General features: G+C 41.1%; 1 long non-coding RNA gene across 1 annotated transcript in view; it reads right to left on the reverse strand.

Moving 5' to 3' along the window:
* The window catches only part of LOC146822223 (uncharacterized), a 121013-nt gene that overhangs the window by 38726 nt on the left and 63789 nt on the right, over nt 1–18498 (reverse strand). The window contains exon 3 of the long non-coding RNA XR_014962821.1: nt 1146–1292. This is a non-coding gene — a long non-coding RNA (uncharacterized LOC146822223). The remainder of the gene's footprint in view (nt 1–1145; nt 1293–18498) is intronic.

Genomic DNA, 18498 nt, shown 5'->3' on the forward strand with positions numbered 1-18498 from the left:
TTCATTCCAATGAAATTACAATAAATACCAGAGCAAATCAAATCCTTTTCCTTTATTTACTGTTTTAACACTTCTTTTCATTTTAAAAATGGTGCTTTGCAGCCCTAAGCACATGGCACGGTGCTCCAATGGTCCATGCACAGGATATGCGTCTGAACTGCATGATGAGTGTCTAAGTGAGGTAGTAACCAGTTGTGCAATTGAGCTTAACTTATGGCCATACTGTTTTCCTGAAGACCAGACACTATGCAGATTAAATGGGAATTATTAATTCCATGGAAAGCATAATAGTAAATTAGATCCTTTTCATGAAGCTTTAGGAACTACATGACTCCTACAAAAGTTCCTTTTTATGCAGAAACTCATTTATAACCCAACTGTTGTACTATAGCGTACATTGTGGGGATAGCTACCATTATAAATGTAAGTTCTTCTTCCTCCGCTGCCCAGGGCTATACCTGTTGTTGAAGGCCTATAACAAGGGAACATGCCTTTGACAACTGGTATAGCTCGAGGTAGAAGGGTGATAAGGCTTTTAGAACATCCCACCCACTGCAGGTAGAATGCTCGAAATTAAAAAGGGAGAAATAGAAAGACAATCTTTGGAATGTTGAAGCAGAAGGGTTATACCAGCCGCTATAAGCCCGGAGTCACTTCACTGTCTTCAATGGAGCTCTCAACATTCCAATGTTCCAATTATAATTATTTTACCAGGGCTCTTGTTATCATTGTTATTATTTGAATCTGATGCTTTATTTATATCAAATTAAAGCACCGCCCTTAATTCCATTCTAATCAGTTTGCCTCGTGATCTCAACTAATCAGAGGTGATATTACATGTTCCCTAACAGGTCAAGAGTAATTATCACCTACTGTACTAAACAACCTGATTGAGTCTTTTCATTACAAGCGACACCTTTTTTACCCATTGTTCACCAGCATGTCCTACCGCATGGCCTAGACCCCATTGATCTTGGCCAGGGGCGGTGATCTTGGCATTCTCCATGGTGCTACTTGTAAGTCAGATGCTATCACCATACATTTCGTTAAGTACCCAACTTTCATAATGTCAGTACCAAAGGCTCCACCTGACAACGCCATCAACAAAGCTGACAATGGTGCCCCTTGCTCCCTGGTGAAGTTACCTATCAACGGATTCGAACACTTCTTTCCACATATGATGAGGCAGCACTTCTGCTTATTCGGGCAGTCATCGTCCACGCAGCACGTATCTGGGCCACGCTCGGGGCAATATGCAGCAGCCAATGGGCACCTTCCTGCTTTCAGTTTATCTGAAAAGTCACAGGTTTGACAAGAGAAAAAAAGATGATGTTGCACAATGAACTCAACTCAAAATACAGTATTTAGCAAGACGGTCTCAATTAAATGCCTTTTGCGCCTGGTGTTTGGAGTGCTGAAGTGCTGGGGAGCCTCTAAAGGAAAGTGGGAAGGGATGTCCTGGATGGCAGCATCACACCTGTCTCTGTGGCACCTATCAAGAGCATTAGCAGAAATGGCCAGGCCCCACTGAAGCTCGTGAGGAGCACCATAGGATGTGCCTCTGGCACCACAGTCTGTCTCCTGGTACTGCGGATTCGATATTTTGGAACTATTGTTTGATTTAAAACTACAATGAATGCATTTTTGACATCTCTAGCTCAGGGCATTTATACATCGATTTTCCAAGCTCATCATTTGTTCTCAAAGTTGCAACTGCAAATACATCGATTCTATGTGATTTTCTCAGATCAATTAATTAATTTTATGCTCCTATCATATGCTTAATTTTTATCAAATTTGTCAGGCTTTTGTTTCAGCAATTCTGAAGTAAAAATTTGGATTTTCCTTTTTTTTTTTGTAAGGATAAGACAAGCACGATATCTCCTCCCAAAAATAAAGGAAGTCGTTATACACTCGAATACAAGGGTTACCGCCCACAACAAATGCAGCAAACCTGTTAACTAGAAACTATTTCAATATGACAGATGCTACATAAGGTACCAAACCAAAAATATTGTTACAAACTTTGAATTTGGAATACTGAAATCAAGTACTCATTCATATTCCCTCCTCCCACTTTTATAGAGTGTGAACGTGGCCCTGAGTCGTCTAAGTTTCTGCACAGCAAAAGTTACAGGTTGCAAAGTATAACCAAAAAATAAATGAGCCCAGCCAGTGATATATAGAAGACTCATACATCAATAATAAACAGTTGCACTCATCATTCAAAACAATGCAGGGCATATGGCCAATAAAACAATCAAGGAAGTCAAGGAAATGCACATTTGAAGCTTTTTAGGGTAATGGGTGGAGAGAAAGGCTTGGACAGCTCAACGCCTGTGGGTAGGATCTGCAACAGGAGCCTTACCTTAATGGCTTTAAATTCAAAAGATCCTGGACAGAGGCATGGCTCAACTGAGCAGAGTTGAAGATCAGAAATTATGTTTAACGACAATAAAAGTGCCTTGGGAATAGTAGGAAGTACCCAGCCTGTTGATGTTCCCTGACTGCTAGTGTACTAAGAATCAGCTGGAGGGCTCTCCAGATTCTCCTTGCTCTGCATGAAATGGATCGACTGCTCTTGTTACCCCATGTTGCAAATGTGTGCAGTAAAATAACACATAATACAGTGCGAGTGGGTTTTGGGTCAACCCCTTTCTGCCATAGGCTCTCATCTATCTTTCAACATTTGTCCTTATTTGGAATGGATGTCTGTCACTATCATGACCTTTAGGGAAGGTTACAGTCTGTATTTTTGTTCCAGTTTAGTTATGGTAATTTGGCATCAAGCACTATTACTTGTAAATGTGGAAGGTACTACATGTTGCTGCCAATCCACCCTGTCATTATGTCATATTGCTCCACTTCTTCTACATATGCTCCCTCCTGCCCTCCCATCATCCCCATGTCCCTCTCCCTCCACTCCCCCATTCTATCCGTGATAGCTGGTCTGCTGTCATTGGTCTCTGTCCTCAGCCCACCATAGCTTGGTCTCTTGTGCGTAGGGGGATTGGCCAAAGAGCGTGGCCCTAGGTCCCCATACACCAGGGCCATTGTTTTTAAAGGGGAGGGAGGCCACGTGGCCCCCCTCCAAATCCTTATTAGGCCCTGAGGATCCCTTCCCCCCAGGGCCATGTATTTTATTAAGGGAAGAGGGCCCCCTCCTGTGCAGTTATCATCCCCAGGGACCCCATATCCTGGGGCCACCTATTTAAATAAAAATGTGGCCCCTCCCTGAGCCTCGTTAGACCCTGGGGACCCCATCTCCAAGATCAATATTTATTTTAAAGGGGAGGGTGGACCCCGTCCCCGAGCCTCGTTAGGCCCTGAGGACCCCAACTTCCAGGGCCTTTTTGTTTTGTTTGGGGAGCCTTGGTAGGCCCTGGGGACCCATATCCCAGGTACACTCTTTTGAATAAATGGGAAGGGGTGTGCATGCCTCCCCCTACCAGGGCCGATTCCCACCCCGGGACTCCATCCTTTGGGCTTGGTTCAATTTTCATGCTGAAGGAGCATTCAGCCCTCCTCCCTGGGCCAAATTTGGGCCCAAGATCCAATTCCCTGGGCCCTCACACTTTAAAGTTTGGTGCCCTGGTGCCAGGGGCACCCACCAAAGTCTTACTGGGGGCCGCTGGGGATCCCCAAAGCCCATGAGGCTCCAGTTGGATCCCTGCTTACAGCGGGAGCCGGCATTGCTTATCCTCTCATGGGTTAAGGTGCCTACAAGGGATTTTGTTTCAGAAATGAAGTATCCTATTATTTTTCAGGAAGTTACTCTACAGGTGAGTCTACTTTGAACAGCCACCACAATATCAATCGATTAAATCAGAAGAATTACTAATTATATAAAAAGCACAAACACGGGAACACATTTTAGCTCTGTGGTGAGCTCCTGGGGACTCTGGGGGCTGGGCGAGAGGGCCCACACAGTGCCTCTTTACTTCAGGAATACAGATTGGGGGAGGGATCCCCGGGACAAATCATTTTTTAATGCGGCCCGGTTGCTATATTTTTTTCCAAACAAGAGAAAGTCTTGCTGTAACAAGGTCGTTTTTGACTATTTTCGTTTCTTTTTTTAGCCCCATGGGAGGGTTTCTCTGGGTCCCCTTCATGGGGATTAGGGGGTTGGGGTTTCCCTACCATGCCCTCTTGCCCTCTTGTACTATTTTTGTTTTTTTATTTCAGGACAGGGGACTAAGTGCCAGATGTACGACCCTTTGTTGTGGCCGCAAAGGGGAGATCCTCCCATTTGCGGCTGCAAAAAAAAGTAATAGCACGTACAAATGCTATTTTGAGAGTCACTGACTCACAAAATAGCATTTGCGACTCTCGCTATTAGGAAGGGGCATCCCTTCCTGATAGCGAGTCAACATGCTATGTACTGATGTTTTACGGCAGCATGTGCGGCTGCAAAACACTTGCAGTTTACCACCTTCTTCAAGTAGGTGTTAAACCACTGGCAAAGGGGAAGGGGTCCCCAGGGGACCCCTTCCTCTTTGAGAGTATGTGGGAAAATATTTTTTAAGGGCAGGCAGTGGTCCCAGAGACACCTGCATGCCCTTAAAAAAATGAAACTGAAAAGTTTTGTTTTTCTTTTTTAAATGCATTTAGTTTTCCTTTAAGGCAAACGGGCTTCATTTAAAAAAAAAAAATGCTTTATTTAAAAAGTAGTGACAGACGTGGTGGTCTGCTGACCCCAGCAGGCCACCATCTCTATGAATGCTAGCCATTCCTAAAGGGATCGCAAATTGCACCTGCCTCATTAATATTAATGAAGCATGCAATTTGCGACCCCATTAGGAATCATAAACAGTGTCTGAGACACTGTTGTGCATTCCAATTAGCGAGTCGCAAATTGCGAGTCGCAAATGCGATGCAATTTGCGACTTGCTAATTGGCGGGTTGTATATCTGGCCATAAGTCCCCGAGTCCTGTAATGGCAGTCAGCAACATTTTTCTCATGTTGCTGCCTGCTAATCAGAATGTTCGGTCCCTCAGAAGTCTGACTCCCGCTGGAGCGGGATGACCCAAAGGGAAATAAAGCTCCCATGAAAAAATCAGAACGCTCCATTTTTAAACCGGAGTCTCATGTGGACCCAACTGTCTAAATATAAAATTATATTTTACACTATATTTCTCAAAAACTACTGAACGGATTTACATCAAATCACAAAAAGCACAATTTGCGGACCAAGATCTAACTTCCTGTCGAACTTGGTGTAATTCCGTCCAGCAATTTTTGCTGTAACCCATTTTAAAGAAGTCTGTCGAAAATAGTTGGGGAGTTTATGTTTTGAGACCCCCCTTTTTTCTTGGCCCCCTGCTTGAAGGATCACCCCAAAACATTCCGGGAAGGAGGTGAGGCTGATGAAATTCTTTTTGGAAAGCTTTGGGAAGATTCGTCAAATGAGGCCAAAGCTATTAGCAAACCAAAAAAGGCACTTTCTATAGAAAATCAGACCTATCTATAACGACCTAGTGACGACTGACAATAGGAAATATATATATACATATGACAGTGTCCCACGGCGGGATGGCGAATCCCCAACATACACCAACGCTGTATTCTTATCTCCCAAAGACAGCATGCCGTGGACAACAAATGTTGCAAAGCGGTGTTTATTCAAAGCTTGACAAACACCCTACACGTTTCGGAGCTTTCACCCCTTGATCATGAGTAACTGTGTTCGTTTATATATATATATACAACTTTCTCCCCAACAGTCCTCAAATCCTTAAGGAAAAGAGAGTGCGGACCACAGTTTTTGTGCAAAGAGTATTTATTTATCCGTGAACTCCGTCTGCCATGACCTGTTTCGAGCCTGCTGGCTCTTGATCTCATGACAACGCTGGGCTGAATTAGCTGCTCTTTTAAAGTGACACTGCAATGCAACAATTTGATTGAGATGGACAACAGACTAACTCATACACCTTAATAGAAAAGTCAATAAATAATGTTCTTGTCCATATTACTTCAACAATGACTCCAATGTTAAAATAAATCAAAATAAATTGTTTAAATACATTGTAGTAACATAGTCACCATGTGTTATTAATTTCTCTAAATTGCTAGTGCTCATCATTGTGGCATGGAAGCAGACAACATATTATCTAATGTGCATTCATGAGTCATTACTTACAAAATGGCATTGTCTGTATCTCTTTACAATTGACTGAATGCCAAAAAACAAACCAGGTAACCTGTGTAAATACATGTTGGCAATTCAATCATGGCATACATGCCTTATTTCGTTTAGAGAAATTAATTTATCGTTCCACTTCATATTATTGTGCAAATATATAATTTTCACATTACAACCAAGCCAACATCCCAGAAACCAACATGGTACATTCAAGTGACTAATGCAAAAACTCCTATTATGACATGTACCCACCGATGTATGTAAAGTGACTATGTGCTAACTATTCATACCCTATCGGTATTAGTTTTCTAAAGTGCCCTTATCTGAAAAGTGCTAGTGCAGTGCAAATGATGCAGTCAATTAATGCCTCCATGATAGACTATATAAATATAATGTGAATGAGGTATATCTGAGGCTGACTGGTACTACAGTACATCGAGTAATACAATCGGATACCAGACAAGTTTAAGAAAGCAAAGTATAAGTTCAAATTCATTTCATCTAAAAGCTGTAAAAGATTGCTTTCTATAATCTAAGGTTATAAAATCCAAAATGAATATATGGAGAGCTCATGGTATAAAGGCGAACAATAAAACTGATTACAGATATGTGTGAAGATCTTCGCTAGTTTCAATCCGCCTGGACACTTCGTATCAAGTTCTAAAATATACTTTGTTTCCAGTCTCCTGAGTTTCTCCTGGTGGTTGCCCCGTCTTTTTTGAACAGGGACTGAATCAATGATATAATATTTGAAGTGTTTGAGATCACTATTGTGAAACTGTTCGAGGTGTCTCACAACCGGATAGCTGGCGTCTTTATTCACTATGGCCCTGGTGTGCTGCAAATTTTTTTTATGCACTTGTAAAATTGTGCTGCCCACGTACTGCAAGCCACAACTGCATTCCAATATGTATATTGCACAATCGATACAGCATGTAAGATGTTTCTCAATCTCCTGTACTTTATTGTTGAACGCCGTACAGTAAGACGTCTTAGTGATACCGTATTTACAAGTTTTGCAGCTTATAAATTTAAAAAACCCAGTTCTTGCTGTTAGCCATGTCCCTGTTAGCACATCCTCCGGGGTAATTTTCATAAGAACATTTCCCATAGATGCCAATTTCCTATATGTGACTGGGTTATCTAACACTAAAGGCCAATTTCACTTCATAATGCCCCTTAGTTGTTTCTCCTGCTTAGAATATCTTAGAATCAATCTACTGGGTTCATTCAATGAATCAACTTCAGTGATGTCCCTCATGCACTTGTCTTTCTTTTTATGCTGTAGGAGATCAAATCTTGCTTTTTGTCTGGACTTAGCTACAACAGCATCAATGATTTTGGATTTGTAGCCCCTTGCTAAAAACCTCTGTTTACTTTCCTCTTGTTTAATAGCTAAGCCCGCCTCATCACTACAGATCCTCCTTATCCGCAACATTTCGCCATAAAGAATGCTTTGTATCAGATGTGCAGGATGAGAACTTGTGGCATGTAATACCATATTGCCTGCTGTTGGTTTACGGTGCATAGATGTAATGACCGTGTTATTTAAAAAAGTTACTTCTTTTGGGCTAATAGTAGATGTAAAATTCAAATTGATATTATTTGCATTAATCGCTAAAACAAACTCAACTGCACTTTGCTCAGAACCCTTCCAGTCAACAAATAAATGGTCAATGTACCTTGGCCAGGTTATAACATTTCCATTTATATTCTGGCCAAATTGTTTCCTGAGGACCAGCTCCTCCCACCAGCCCATGTGTAAGCAAGCATAGCTGGGAGAGAAGCTGCCCCCCATAGCCACTCCCTGAACTTGATGGTAAAATTGCTTTTTAAACATAAATAAATTGTTGTCTAAGCAAAATATGAGCATGCTGATCAGCATCTTGTTGTGATGGGCTTACTTCAAAGGCCGATGATTGAGGAAGTGTACCACCGCTCTAATGCCATCTCTGTGTCTTATGCTTGTATAGAGCAATGTAACATCAAGGGCTATTAATAAGTAGTCACGGCACCATGCCAACTTGTAAATCATCCGCAAAAAATCGATGGTATCTTGTACATATGATTGCAGATCTCTCACATATTCCTGCAGGAAAACGTCTATTGTATCTTGACATGTTCTCTAGAGGGCCATCACATACTGCAATAATGGGCCTACCTGGCGGCTTCTGCATGGTCTTATGTACCTTAGGTATAAAATACATAAAGGGTAAGGTAGGATGATCCTTCTTCAAGAACTTATATTCGTCCATACTTATAAGGTCAGTACTCTTCCAGGCTAATATTTTTGCAAAAAAGTCGTCTTGAGTACTTTTACATTTTTGAGGAGAGCTCTTCCTGTAGCATTCCGTGTTTTTAAGTTGCATCATCGCCTCTTCTATGTAACCGGTTGGTGGCCAAAGGACGATGTTACCTCCCTTGTCGGAATTATAACCACTACCTGTTTCTCTTTCTGCAATTTCTCTATCAGCTGATGGTATTGCCATTCCTGATTGGTGAGTTTGTTCTTAGTTTTGTTGAGATTAATGTTCAATTTTTTAAATTGCACTATCACTTATTAAAAACATCCAGGGCATCCCGAGGCATAACTGGGATAAATCTACATTTGCTTTTGAAGGGGGTATTGGGTTTAACACACATGTCTGTAGTGAGCGTACAAGTTACATTGCTCTCAGTTGTGATTCACACATACCTTGCCCACTCTCCGGGATTCTCAGGTCCCTCTCTAGATCTTGTAGGTCTGGAAGCAAAATCAGATCTGATACTGTTAAATTAGACGTTTGATCAGAATAGCTTTCACTGGGCCCGACCAATCTATCAATCTCATTCATTTCGATTGACTTTGTAGAAGATAGAACTTTTTCAACTTTCACTTCCTTATAAACTTGTAAACATCTGCCTTGGTTTGTGTATAGCAAAAATTAATCTCAGGGCAATAAGATAGTCCAAGAGTGAGTAGTTGTTGTTCCGCTGCATTGAGGTTAACTTGGGCCAAATTGATGATTGTGTTGGCATTGGATTTCGAATAGGCCAAGCTCTGGCTTTCTACTACTTGTGCTTCCAATGTCACCGCCCACGTGCCGGCTTCTTGTTGCCTCCGATTTCGACCGGCCTTGCGTCTTTCACGTTTTCTTTTGTTATTGGATTTTTTCCGGGTCTGTTGTTTGTCGGCCTTAATGTCTCTCTTCGATTTTAACATAAAAAATTGAATTCTTTCCCCAGGGACAATGTGATATTGCTTCGGCAAGGTCTTGTGGTACTCACTTCTGTTTCTGATTCACTTTCTAGTACAGAACTGATATCGGATGCTGATGCAATATCTGCTTGGCGGTGATCATTGCCAGCTTGTTTTACCGTTTGTATTTGTATACCCGCCTTTGCATTTCTCAGGTAGTCATATTTCCATGAAAACGTGAAGATCTGCCCATTTTCGTAATCCTCTTTATCACTTTTTAAATTTATAGGTTTTTCTTGTCTTGATCTTTTCTTCTTCTTTGTTGAGTCTCACCATCATCAGTCTTCCTGAGTGGAACAGTAGAAAAAAAGGAAAATAAACTGAAAATGTTCATCTCGGAGGCCCACTGGAAGGCTCTTTAGTGAAATGAACACTTTGACACAGCACAGAAACGTACTAAAGGTAAAGTGCACTACTGATCCCAGCATGCAACACTTAGTTGATTTCACCTGTGAGGCCCACTGAGGGCTAATTAAATGGACATGCAGAGGGTAGTGCCTTTTCACCATTTCTGTGCAGCATCATCATGCCTGTGACCAAGAAGGTGAGTGCTTGAAAACCTGTAAGGCAAATAAATGCATCTGAATGAAAATGGCAGTTTCCTTCTGCTCTTCGAGTGCGTCTTCAAACTGGGGAAGCTTTGTTTATATTCACTGAAAAAACCACAGGTTTCAGGGACGTTATAGTTAGAAATTAGCATTTAAAAAACCTTAGAAATTCCCTGAAAAAACCACAGGTTTCATGGACGTTAGTTAGTTGGACATTTTACTTGTACAAAACCAGAGAAATTCGGCCGTTATTTTTAGTTGAGCGAACTATAACTCACGCCGCTGCAATGCACTGCTGATGACGTCACATATTACATCACTCATGACATGGTCAGTGACATCACTGATGACATCACCGATGACATCTCAAATGACATCACTGATGACATCACTGATGACATTATCCAGTGAATGTGTGTTTCTGTAAAGTTTAAATATTTTTTGTATATATATATATATATATGCCAAGGTGTATTGAAGAATGAGTGGGTGTATAAGCATCTGAATGGATGATTTAGTAGATTCGTGACTGACTGTATAAGTGAGTGATTAATCGTGTCTTACTGAATGCATGGGTTAGTGACTAAACTGTGGGAATGTCTGTATTAGTCTGTCAGTTGGTGTGTAAGCGGCTGCATGGGATGGAGAGTAGCTACATGAGTGTCTATATGGGTTATTGATTGGATGTCTGAGTATCTGTATGGGTGCCCGAGTGTCTGTGTGGGTGTGTGGGGGTGGTGCATTATTGTGTGAGTGGGTAATTCAGTGGGTGTATAGGATCAAGAGTGCATCTGTGAAGGGCTGTAGGGGTGGGTGAGGGTCTGTATGGGTGTGTTGGTGAATGAATGGTTGTCTCAGTAGTACATGTTTGAGTAATTATATATGTGAAAGGCAGTATATGTGAGTGTTAGGGTATATAAATCACTATATGTGAGAGTGAGTGATTGGATGAGTGTGTGCTTGTATCGGTGATTGTATAAGAGAGTAAGTATGTGTTAGTATCTGTATGAATAAGTCAGGTGGTGTGTGTATAACTGAATAGGTGAGTAAATGGGAGTGTGAATGATTCTTTGCATGATTGTCTAGGTGTGTGAGTAACTCTATGGAGGTGGTGATGTGTGAGTATCTGTATAGGTGTATGAGTGCAAATGATAGTGGTATATTGATAAGTGACTGCATGTATGAGTGACTGTATGAGTGAATGAGTGGACGTGTGTGTAGACCTAGGAATCAGTGAGTGGGTATGCAGTAACTGGTATTGGTGTCTACTGTTTCTAAAATGGTAGTCTGTATTTTAGAGTGGGTGTATCAAAGGTTATATTAGGGTGTGAGGAGGTACATCAGAGTATCACGTGGATGATGTAATCAGTGATGTCATCAGTGATGTAATTTGAGATGTCATCATTGATGTCATCAGTGATGTTACTGACCATGTCATGAGTGATGCAATATGTGACGTCAACAGGCACTAATACATTCACTGCTACAATCGCCAGAGCAGTACCTATGCACTGCAGCATTCCCCCTGTCACTCAGTGAGCACTCTTGCAATCCCCTTGTCAGCACCGTGTACTTATCCAATCACTGCTCCAATACCCTAGCACTTATAAATTCACCATGTACTCTCTTTTCAGTACTCTAATCACCCAGTCACTAACCATGTACTTATGGAATGACCCAGGCAATAACAGATGTGGTGCTACAATCTCCTGAGGACTACCTATGCACTCCAGCAATCCCACTGTCAGTCTTTGACCACTATAGGTGTTATAGTTGTTTGGATTAGTACATGGTAGTGGCTGGGTGACTGGAGGAGTGTGCGGGGTGTGACTGTGTGATTGTGGGACTGCATGGGTACTACCTGGGGAATTGAAGGAGCATATAAGAAGTGTGTAAGTGGTTAGAGGACTGTATGGGTAGTGCATAGGGGATTGTAGCAGTGATCAGTTTGTGCCTGGATCATTGCATGAGTACATAGCTACTGACTGAAACATTTGGAGAGTGCCTGAGTGAATTTATAAGTGCTTGGGTATTGGCAGAGTGTTTGGATTAGTACATAGTAGTGGCTGAGTGACTGGAGGAGTGCACGGGGAGTGACAGGGTGATTGCTGGACTGCATGGGTACTACCAGGAGAATTGAAGGAGTGAATGAGAAGTGTGTAGTTGGTTAGAGGACTGCATGGGTAGTACACAGGGACTGTAGCAGTGCATGTGTTAGTGCCTGGATCATTGCTTGACTACATGGGTAGTGACTGGATGATTAGAGTACTGCAAGGAGAGTGCATGGTGAATTTATAAGTGTGTGGGTTTTGGGGCAGTGATTGGATAAGGGCATAGGACTGGCTGGGTGATTGTAGGACTGCATAGGTAGTACCAGGGTGATTACTGGACTGCATAGGTAGTCCTCAAGGGATTGCAGCAGTGCATGTGCTAGTGACTGGGTCATTGCATGAGTACATGGGTAGTGACTGGATGATTAGAGGGCTGCAAGGACAGTGTATGGTGATTTTATAACTGCTTGGGTTTTGGCAGAGTGGTTGGATAAGTACATAGTGTTGGCTGGGTGATTGGAGTACATGGGTAGTGACAGAGGGATTTCTGGAGTGCATGGGTACTACCTGGGTAATTGGAGGAGTGAATCAGTAGTGTGTAGGTGGTTAGAGATCTGCATGGGAAGTGCTCAGGGGATTGTAGCAGTGCATGTATTAGTGCCTGGGCCATTGCATCAGTACGTGGGTAGTGACTGGATGACTACAGTACTGTAAGGAGAGTACACAGACACAGTGAATTTAGAAGTGCTTGGGTGTTGGCGGACTGATTGAATAAGTACATTGTGCTGGCTGGGTGATTGGAGGAGTGCATAGGTAGTGTCAGGCAGATTATTGAGCTGCATAGGGAGTCCTCAGGGGATTTTAGCACTACATCTGTTAGTGCCTGGGTCATTGCATAAACACATGGTTAGTGACTGGATGATTAGAGTGCTGCAAAGATACTACATGGTGAATTTATAAGTGCTTGGGTATTGGCACAGTGATTAGATAAGTATACGGTGCTGACAGGGTGATTAGAAGAGTGCTCACGGAATGACAAGGGGAATGCTGGAGTGCATAGGTACCGCTCTGGGGATTGTAGCAGTGAATGTATTAGTGCCTAGGCCATTGCATGAAGAATGCACAGGGAGTGACAGGGGGATTGCTGGGCTGCATGGGTAGTGCTCTCGGGATTGTAGCACTGCATGAGTTAGTGCCTGGGCCAGTGCATGAGTACATGGGTAGTAACTGGATGATTACAGTGCTGCAAGGAGAGTGCATGGTGAATTTGTAAGTACACATGTACTCATGCAATGTCCCAGGCACTAATACATTCACTGCTACAATCGCAAAAGCAGTACCTATGCACTCCAGCATTACCCCTGTCACTCCATGAGCATTCTTCCAATCACCTTATCAACACTGTGTACTTATCCAATCACTGCTCCAATACCCTAGCACTTATAAATTCACCATTTACTCTCTTTTTAGTACTCTAATCATCCAGTCACTAACCAATTACTGATGGAATGACCCAGGCACTAACAGATGTAGTGCTACAATCCCCTGAGGACTACCTATGCACTCCAGCAATCCCCCTGTCAGTTGTTGACCACTATAGATGTTATAGTTGTTTGGATTAGGTCATGGTAGTGGGTGGGTGACAGGAGGAGTGCACAGGGAGGGACAGTGTGATTGCGGGACTGCATGGGTACTACCTGGGGAATTGAAGGAGCAAATAAGAAGTGTGTAAGTGGTTAGAGGACTGTATGGGTAGTGCTTAGGGGATTGTAGCAGTGATCAGTTAGTGCCTGGATCATTGCATGAGTACATAGCTACTGACTGAAACATTAGAATACTGCAAGGAGAGTGCCTGAGTGAATTTATAAGTGATTGGGTATTGGCAGAGTGTTTTAATTAGTACATAGTAGTGGCTGAGTGACTGGAGGAGTGCACGGGGAGTGACAGTGTGATTGCTGGACTGCATGGGTACTGCCAGGGGAATTGAAGGAGCGAATGAGAAGTGTGTAGATGGTTAGAGGACTGCAGGGGTAGTACACAGGGATTGTAGCAGTGCATGTGTTAGTACCTAGATCATAGCATGACTACATGGGTAGTGACTGGATGATTAGAGTACTGCGAGGAGAGTGTATGGTGAATTTATAAGTGCTTGGGTTACGGCAGAGTGATTGGATAAGTACGCACATGTCACATCAGGCCCGCCCCTCCCTTCACTAACGCTCCCTCTGGTGGGTTTTAAGTTTGGGCATTAATTCCCCTTGAATCCTGAGGGTCCCTGGGGGCTAACTAGCCCACCAGGTACCTCCAGTAAGCATCACAGAGATGCGTTGCAGAGAGGTGGTTCAAGGCCACGCCGGTTGTTATCTCTCTAGTAAGCAGCTCTGTGGCACTTACTGGAGGTACATGGTGGGCTAGTTGGACCCAAGGGACCCTCAGGAATCAAGGGGACTTAATCACCCAACTTTCAACATGCCAGAGGGCCCGTTTGCACAGTGGCGAAGGGAGGGGGTGGGGCCTGATGTGACCAGTGTGCAAACGCGCCCCGTGGATGTGCTTGTGGAAACAGCTGTATGGGTGGGCGAGTGTGTGTATGGGTGTGTTGGTGAGTGAATGGATGTCACAGTGGTATATGTCCAAGTAACTACATATGTAAAAGGCAGTATATGTGAGTGATGGTGTATATAAATAACTATATTTGAGAGTCAGTAATTTTGAGAGTGGCTGCATAGATGAGTGTGTATTTGTATCAGTGATTCTTCAAGAGAGTAATTATGTGTTAGTATCTGTATGTATAAGTGAGGTTGTGTTTGTATAACTGTATAGGTGAGTCAATGGAAGTATGATTGATTCTTTGCATGACTGACTAAGTGTGTGAGTAACTGGATATGTAGCAGTGTGTGAGTGTCTGTATAGGTGTATGAGTGCATATGATAGTGTTGTATTGATGAGTGACTGCATGTATGAGTTACTGTATGGGTAAATGAGTGGATGTGTGTAGACCTAGGAATCAGTCAGTGCTTATTTAGTAACTGGTATTGATGTGTCTATTTTTTCGAAAATGGTAGTCTGTATTTTAGAGTGGGTGTATCAAAGGTTATATTCAGGTGTGAGGAGGTGCATCAGATTTTCACGTGGATGATGTCATCAGTGATGTCATTTGAGATGTCATCAGTGATGTCATCAGTGATGTCACTGACTATGGCATGAATGATGTAATATGTGACGTCATTAGCAGTGCATTGCGGGGGCGCGAGTTAGATATTTATGTACTTTTAACTGCAATTTTCTCAGGAACTACTGAACAGATTGACACCATATATGCAAAAGGCACATGCCTGACCTGAGGACTACCTCTTTGCCACATTTCAAGCAATTCTGTTCAGCCGTTCGGGCTGTACCTTCGACTAAAGGTCCTATGGGAAAATGCATGGAGAAAACGCGTTTTGGGACCCCCTTTTTTCTCAGCCCCCGCTTGACGAATCACCCCGAGACTTAATATATATATATATTTAAATATATTTATAGAAACACCTATATAGAACCATGGCGTTCAGAGGACGAACTACTGGGAGAATTTCAAAGCTATGAAGATTCATTTAATGCTAGCAAAGACAGCATAGAATGCAGTACTTTCACAACTTATGTCCAAATGTTAAATGAAGAAATTGAACAGGAAGCAACAATTGCAGCTGAAGTAGCTAGAGACAGTTCTCAAGACAGTCAAAGTTCTGGAACACTCAGTCAAGATCCCCTAGGACAACCTGTTGTAGAAAATGAAGCTACAATAGCCATGACTAAAGTAGAAATGGCTATGAATCAAGCACAGGAAGATTCAATAGACTTACTAAATCTGGAACAGCAACTGAATGAAGAACAAAAACAAATTTATGAAGAAGTCACCAAAAAAATTGATCATGGATTACTACATGAAAAAAAACAGTGCTCATGCACATCATTTGAACCAATCAGGATGTATGTGAGTGGACAAGCTGGAACTGGTAAAAGTTTCTTAATAAAAGTCATCAGAAGCTACCTACAGCAAAAAACAGCTTCAACTTTGTCTTGTGTGGTAACTGCTCCAACTGGGTTAGCAGCCTATAACATAAAAGGAATTACCTTACATCGCTTGCTAATGTTACCAGTGGAGCATGAGAACAAAATAGAATACCACAAGCTAACTAGAGAAGCATGCTTCGAAGTTTCAAGAGTGTTGAAGAAGATGCAAGTTCTCATTATTGATGAGGTGAGCATGGTATCAAAATTAATGCTTGCCTTTGTGCATTTAAGAATGCAACAAATTCTAAAGAGAGACTATGACGTGTTATTTGGAGGAAAACACGTCATAGTTTTTGGGGTTCTTTTACAGCTCACTCCAGTTAAAGGACAACCCGTGTTTAATACTGTGACACATGAAGACACGAAGAAGTCATTAGGAAGCATTGGTAATGCAAATATTTGGTCATTCTTTGAGTACAAAGAACTCACTACCAATATGAGGCAAGCAAACGATGAAGATTATGCAAGTATTCTGAAAGATATTAGAATTGGACTACTCACAGAAGTTGGCAAAAAAGCATTACAGAGTAGGATGCTACATAATTTATATCCAAATGAAGAAATAGTTGCAGAGAAAATATACAAGAACATTGCTAAAAAAATACTGTAATCTGCTTAATGCCAACACTACGTGAGTGCTCAATATTCAATGAGGAACTTTAGAAATTGGAAAAAGAAGAGATTCAGAAAATGGAAGCAGTGGACAAAATTCAGCATGAAAGAATTACCATTACATTAACAGGCAAACTGAAAAATAAATTGGATTCACTAGAGAAGAACATTTCCAAAACAGCTGGATTAGAAAAAAATCTATATGTTTGCATGAATTGTCGAGTGATTTTAAGGAGAAATTTGGATGTAGAAAAAGGTTTAGTGAATGGAGCTATGGGTAAAGTTGTGGGTTTTGTAAAGTACCATAAAAACGATGGAATTGAATTCTTACAAATAAAATTTGATCAGATTGAAGAGGTTAAAGTCATTTGTCGTTGTTCAGTTCGTTTTTTACTAGTGAAAGACTTGTATGTGCGTAGGAAGCAGTTTCCATTTTCTCTAGCATATGCTGTAACTATTCACAAGTCTCAAGGATTGACTGTAGATAGTGCTTTTGTAAACATTGGTTCTACTGTGTTCAAAGAAGGTATGGCATATTTTGCTCTGTCACGATTAAAAACATTATCTGGTTTATTTATGATAGACTTTGATGACTCAAAAGTTAGTGCTGATACAAACTGTGTAAAGGAGTATAATAGATTAAGAAGAACCTATGCTCCTCATTTAGGTCAGTATCCTGTGATTGAAAAACATGTTGTTTATCGGAAAAGGAGATTTGAGAATATCTGTAATGAGGATGTACAGAACAAAATAAAAAAGGACAGTGATGTGATAGCAAGGAAAAAGAAAAAGGACAGTGTTGAAGAGGTTGTTGGTTGCCATTTTGAAAATAGCTCTGGTGTCAACTGCTATGCAAATGTAGTGCTGAATGTTGTATTTTATCTTGAAAAGTTGCAAGAACAGATAATAGTAAATCATGGAAAAACATTCTGTTCTCTGCTGAGTCTCCTTTATGAGAAGCTAAGTAATGATAAAAATAAAATAGAAAGTGCTTCTGATGTTAGAAATCTTTTAGATGTATGTTGTGGATCTACACAGTTTAAAGAAAATGTCCAGCAAGATGCACAGGAATTCTTAATATATATACTGAGCGTACTTGAAGATGAAGGAGTAGAAGTAGAAAACTTATTTGGTGTCTCTTACAAATGGGAACATTGCTGTGAAAACTGTATGAACACATGCAGTAGTAATGTTGATTCTGAAAGGTTCATATATTTACCATTACCACAAAGTAAATCAGTGACTTTTAGTAAATTAGTTAAAGATGCCAATCACAACATGGAATGTTCTGAATGTAAATCTGACATGTTTTCCACGTTATTTTTACAGAAATACGGTCAGTATGTAATTTTAATGATGCAACATTGTAGAGCTGATGGAACAAAATTGGACACTTCAATAAAGAAGTTTATAGGACAACAATTATCAATTTCTGGAAAAACTTTTGTTACAGTTGCAATAATTTTTCATGAAGGACCTACTGTAACTTCTGGACATTACACAGTTTATCTTAAATGTGAAAAAGGCTGGACACTGTGTAATGATTCCCAATTGATTTTTAAGCAGCGTTTGCCAATTGTTAATTAATTTTTCTGAAACCTAAATTTTGAAAACTAAAAACTGCATCTGAAGAAAGCATTTTTTGTAATTTTAAAGGATTATAATTGAAGATATCACTTAAAAAGGATTTTGAAATTACTATTTGGCCTAAAGGAAAAGTAATAAAAACAATTGTGGACTCCTTTGACAGATATTATTTTGGCATATGTGCTTTTGCAACAAGGTTTAAAGACGGTTTATCTTGAAAATTTTTATTCATCTAGAAAAGTATTTGTAATATATATGTAATA

This window comes from Triturus cristatus, chromosome 6 (genome assembly GCF_964204655.1).
Source record: "Triturus cristatus chromosome 6, aTriCri1.1, whole genome shotgun sequence".
Taxonomy (NCBI): Eukaryota; Metazoa; Chordata; class Amphibia; order Caudata; family Salamandridae; genus Triturus; species Triturus cristatus.